This window comes from Pituophis catenifer, unplaced genomic scaffold, assembly GCF_029215685.1.
Source record: "Pituophis catenifer annectens isolate HBS135680 unplaced genomic scaffold, rPitCat1.0.hap2 SCAF_14, whole genome shotgun sequence".
NCBI lineage: Eukaryota > Metazoa > Chordata > Lepidosauria > Squamata > Colubridae > Pituophis > Pituophis catenifer.
In genome coordinates, this window is record NW_027256894.1 from 20,308,470 (window position 1) to 20,314,469 (window position 6,000).

The following is a 6,000-nucleotide window of genomic DNA, read 5'->3' on the forward strand; positions in this document are numbered from 1 at the left end:
AAAATTGAATTTGATTAAGATTAGAGATGAGGATGAAGGGTAATATTGGTTTTTTTTAAAAAATAGATGAGGAATAAATATGGCAAAAAGGAAATATAGAAATTGTAAATTTAATTGAAATGACTAAACACTGTGTTGGAAGAAATATCCTTCTGGGTTCTGCTCCAAGTGGGGAAAAAGACACTGGAAACATGGAGACTGCTTGGAAAGATGGTTTAATGGTGGACACGATCACATGGCTTGAGTTCCTGAACAGAAAAGGGGCAGATACAGTAAATCCTCGGGTTTTTATGCTCTCTCTGGCTTTGCATTTCTTGGGGCCCCAAAAGAATGTCCTGATTAGTTGTCAGACTCCCAGGGGGTGGGGATTTTAGCTAGCCTTGCTGGCTGATGGTCACATGTGCTTCCCAGGTCACGTGTGGTGAGTTTCGGTTGCTAGGTGGGGCCCATTGTGTTAGTTTCTGTTGCTCTTGTGTTGCAAATGTCCTTCGACAAAGGATTGACTTTCTGTCTCTGGCCCATTAACAAAGGGTGGGGGGCAGAAAGGTGGGAGCTGCTTTGTCTGTAAAATATGGTTCTCCATTTCTCATCCAGGGAAATATAATATTCTGCCTTTTTAATATTTCCCAAAATATTTCATTCTTCTAGGAAAGGGGTGGGTGCTAACCTCCTACAACTGTTTAATTTTGTGAACTGGCCAAATACTCTGTTCAAAGAAAATACGTTGTATGTTTGTATGTGTGTTTCTAATTATTGCTATTTATTCATATTTGTTCTCTTTTATTCTTTAAAGTTTAACAATTCATTCTTTATCTTAATATCTTTATATTTGTTTGGGGTTGGCTTTCTTCCCTTTCATCTTTTTTATTGTACAGCAATCTTTCTCCTCAAACCTACCACCTATCTTTTCTTTCCTTCTTACTTTCTCTTCCCCCCTCTTCTTCTTCTCCCTACTTCCTCTTCCTTTCTCCTTCCCCTCCTCTCTTCCTCCCTCTCTTACCCTCCCTCCTACTCTAATTTCCCTTCCCTTCCTTCATCCCTCTCTATTGCTGTATCCTTTTATGCATATGGACTACTCAGAGGGCTGAAAAAGTTATTTTTGACTGGTCCTCGCACTTTTGACCAGTCCTCGAATTTACGACAGTCCTCACAATTTACGTTTTTGCCCTATCTTGTCACCATGGTGAAGAGAAGCAGTTGTGAAATGAGTGACATGGTTGTTAAGAATGCTACAATGGGCATAAATGATGACCAGTCATAACTGCGAAGACCGGTCAAAAGGGCGAGGACCTGTCAGAAATGACTTTTTTCAGCCCTCTGAGTAGTCCCTATACACATAGCCATGGCCACCTGGTCACATGACCAGCTAGCCATGCCCACCCAGTCACATGACCTCCAAGCCACGCCCACAAAATAAGCCATGCCCACAGAACCGGTAGTAAAAAAATTTAGAGCCCACCCCTGGTTGGGGGTCACCACAACATGAGGAACTGTATTAAAGGGTCGCGGCATTAGGAAGGTTGAGAACCACTGTTCTATCTCTTCTGCCTGCCCTATCTATCTATCTATCTATCTATCTATCTATCTATCTATCTATCTATCTATCTATCATCTCTCTCTCTCATCTATTTATCTATCTATATCTATCATCTATCTATCTATCTATCTATCTATCTATCTATCTATCTATCTATCTATCTATCTATCATCTATCTATCATCTCTCTCTCTCATCTATTTATCTATCTATATCTATCATCTATCTATCTATCTATCTATCTATCTATCTATCTATCTATCATCTATGTCTTTCTGTGTCTCTGTCTGTCTGTGTCTGTCTGTCTATTTCTCTCTCTCTCTATCATCTCTCTATCTTCATCAGCTTCTATCTTTTCATCTTTGTTGTCTGTCTCCCTCTCTCCATCATGTTTCTTCTTCTTCTTCTTCTTCTTCTTCTTCTTCTTCTTCTTCTTCTTCTTCTTCTTCTTCTTCTTCTTCTTCTTCTTCTTCTTCTTCTTCTTCTTCTTCTCCTTCTCCTCCTCCTCCTCCTCCTCCTCCTCCTCCTCCTCCTCCTCCTTCTCCTTCTCCTTCTCCTTCTCCTTCTCCTTCTCCTTCTTCTTCTTCAACCAATTTTGCCTTTTTTTATTTTCGTGGAGTAGTAAACCTGACATACTTCTAATAAATGACAATACTGATGCTTACTTTTTTAAAAAAAAAACCATGCAGTCAAATCTAGAAGCTGTTGAAAGACCTTCTCGGTGGTAACTTTCAGAGCTAAGCCCCCAATTTCAGTTCTTCTTTTTAGTCAAATCTTGTCCTCCTAAATTACTCTCTCCTCATTTGTAAACCCCTGGAGATCACAGGGATTTCCCCACCCCCCAACTTTTAACACTCTGCAAATGAATATTCAGATAGAAAAGAGAGAGTTTGCATTTCTGGTTTGTATTAATAGGATGACTTAAAATGAAACCAGACATTTTAAGCAGAGCCTTAAAGCACCTGTTAAATTCAGGCCTCTACGATCTCCTGATTATACTGTAGCTTTGGCAAAAGATTTTTAATGATCCAATCAAAAGGTTTTAAAATGCCCTTTTTTGGAGGCACTACATAAATCCTTAAACAGAGGAATTTTTTTTTACACCATAGATGTGATTTCCCTTATTCTGGAATGTGCTTTTAATTGGTCTTGGCTAAACCCTGGCGTTTCTCCCATTTAAACAAACTCAGATAAGGTCAGCCAGGTGCTCCTCCCGATTTCAAACAATATAATTAACACCTTCCTCCAAGTTTAAAGTTTATGATCTGTAAACTTTATCTTTCACCTGGATAGATTCCCCCCCCCACCCCAATGTGAAGTAAGACTCTGTACCCAGAGATCATTTTTTAAAATGAATGCTTTATTGAAGAAATTTTTACAGAACAAAAATGTTTAAAAGAAGAAGAAGAAAAATAAAGGAAAGTGAAAGAAAAGGGATGATAAAAGAATGAAAGAAATGAAAGAGAAAGGAGAGGAAAAACGATCATCTGATCTTTACAGCAGTAATAAATGCATTTGGTTTTCATTTTCTCTGTCTAAGACTACATCGTAATTCCTTTCTTTCCTACCCCCCTCTCTTTCTCTCTCTCTTTAATAACATTTGCTAGTCTTCCAAATATTTCCTGATTGTTTGAAACTCTACCACCCATCCTTCAAATGTATCCTGGGGCAGGAACTTCCATTCACGTCTTGTTAACTATTCCATTTTCTTTGGTACTTTCTGTATTTGTGCCAGACAGTTTCACTGAATGACTCTTAAATATTAACAATATGAAAAGCCCCGTCCAGTCATTCTTCCTCCTGCATGCCCGCGTGCATGATTAAAACAAAAAGCAAAAACAAATGCCTCTTATCGTCTACTTTTATCAGAAGCACGAAACTTCCTCTTGATTACAAAATGACGATCATCCAGGAACTGATCGCATCGTTGGATAACAACATCTATGGCAGCGATGGCTAACCTTTTTGCCGCTGCATGTCAAAAGCGTGCGGAGCGTGGGGGGTGCTGTGCACGTGTGGCCACACCCATAATTCAATGCCCCCGTGCCCCGCCCCCCCAAGCATACATGACCCCCCCCTGCACTCCCCACACTTTTGGCACCTGACGGCAAAAGGGTTACAGATGGGCCCGGTAGGCCTGTTTTTAACCCTCCCCAGGCACCAGAGGCTTTCTTGGAGCCTGGGGAGGGTGAAAACGGCCTACCCCACATCCCCGGAGGCCCTCCGGAGGCCAGAAATGGCCCCTTTCCCAACTTCCGGTGGGTCCGGAAGGCCCGAAAATCAGCTGGTCGGAGCGCGCATGCACACTAGAGCTGAGCTAGGGAACACTTGCATGCCCACAGATGTGGCTCCACGTGCCACCTGTGGCACGCGTGTCATAGGTTTGCCATCATGGATCTGTGGGAACTGGATTTACCCCAAGATGTAAAGTAAGTTTGCAGAACTGCTAAAGTTACATAAGGTATGCCTATCCTTGCCTGAAATCTTAGGGGTGATTTTGTCAACATTTCATAAAATGTAGCAATCATGGATTTTTTTTTTAAAAAAAAATATTATTTGAACAACAATAACAAAAAAAAAAAATCACATCATGGCATCTTGGCCAACTCCTGTTATAATTCACTGAATTTTCAATAGGAGGGAATATTTGTAGCTCAGGATTGAGATGAAGGAGTCCTTGGTGCTCTCTGAGCTTGGTTGATATTTCACAACCCAACTAGGTAACAAAAAAGCACAATAAAGAATGTTCTTTCTGCGCCAACTCAGGAAGCTCACTCTGCCCAAGGAGCTGCTGATCCAGTTCTACAGAGGAATTATTGAGTCTGTCATCTGCACCTCCATAACTGTCTGGTTTCGTTCTGCAACCCAACAAGACAGACCCAGACTTCAGAGGATCATTAGAACTGCAGAAGAAACAATTGCTACCAACCTGCCTTCCATGGAGGACCTGTCTACTGCACGAGTCAAAAAGAGGGCTGTGAAAATAACTACAGACCCCTCACATCCTGGACATAAACTCCTACCCTCAAAACCACGCTATAGAGCACTGCACATCAGAACAACTAGACACAAAAACAGTTTTTTCCCGAATGCCATCACTCTACTAAACAAATAATTCCTTCAACACTGTCAAACTATTCACTAAGCCTGCATTTCTATTACTATTAATCTTCTCATCGTTCCTATCACCTATCTCCTCCCACTTATGACTGTATGATTGTAACCTTGTTGCTGGTATCTTTACGATTTATATTGATATTGTTTCTTGATTTCTTATTTGTAACCTATGACTATCATTGTACCTTATGATTCTTGGTGAACATATCTTTTCTTTTATGTACACTGAGAGCGTATGCACCAAGACAAATTCCTTGTGTGTCCAATCACACTTGGCCAATAAAATTCTAATCAGTGCTAGAAGGGAGTGGGTTTTGCTCTCTGTTTATATACAAGTGGATTCCCCTTGTATATAAAATCAGCCATTGATAGACACAAAGAGATAAATGACCTACCATTCAAAAGAGACAAAGAACCAAAAAGGAAACAGAAATACCCCCTCTCTAGAAAGCCCAGATAAGCAGAGATTAACATCAAGTTTAACAGTAGACCAACAAACAATAAATAAACAATATCCTAATTAGGGACCTCTTAAATCAGAACTTAACTCAAACTTAACAGTCAACCTAACCAAGAAATCGTCAAGAATACTCCCACCAACATGAACAGGGCAAACTATTAGTATATAAGAATGAGAGCAAACCCAACTCCCTTCTAGCATGGATGATGTTATCTCGTTGGGTCCTGAAACATCTACAGGCTCAGAAAGCACTAATCGAAATGTAGATATTTCTAAATTTATTAGATGCCTCTCAATATTTGACTTTGTATAAAATATACAAAAGAATGAAGGCTATTGCTTAACGCATTGTAAGCCGCCCTGAGTCTCCGGAGAAGGGCGGCATATAAATCAAATTAAAAAAAAATATTTCTAATAAAAGCACTGGGATCTTGTGATTTTGAGCTTTGGGGAATTTATCAGTGCCTTTGCTCTCTTTTAGATGAGCAGGAATTATGCCGGAGCAGGTGCCCCAGAGATGAGGGGGTGGGGAGAGGACCAAACTCATGACCCATTTCTGCTTTAAATCTTTTGTGCTCTGTTTCCGTACTTCTCAATGTTGCAGAGACATGCTGGTTTTTCCCTCTTCTTACACTCTTATTTTTATTTATTTAATTGTTTGTTTGTCAAACATGTACAAGAATGCAGGTATAGATACGAACATAAACATGAACAAAGGAAGTAAATGCAGATAAATGGAGACAGTAGAACAGGGACGGAAGGCACGCTGGTGCGCTTATGCATGCCCCCTTTACGGACCTCTTAGGAATGGGGTGAGGTCCACGGTAGACAGTTTAAGGTTGAAGCTGTGGGGGTTTGAGGATGTAACAACGGAATCAGGTCAAGCA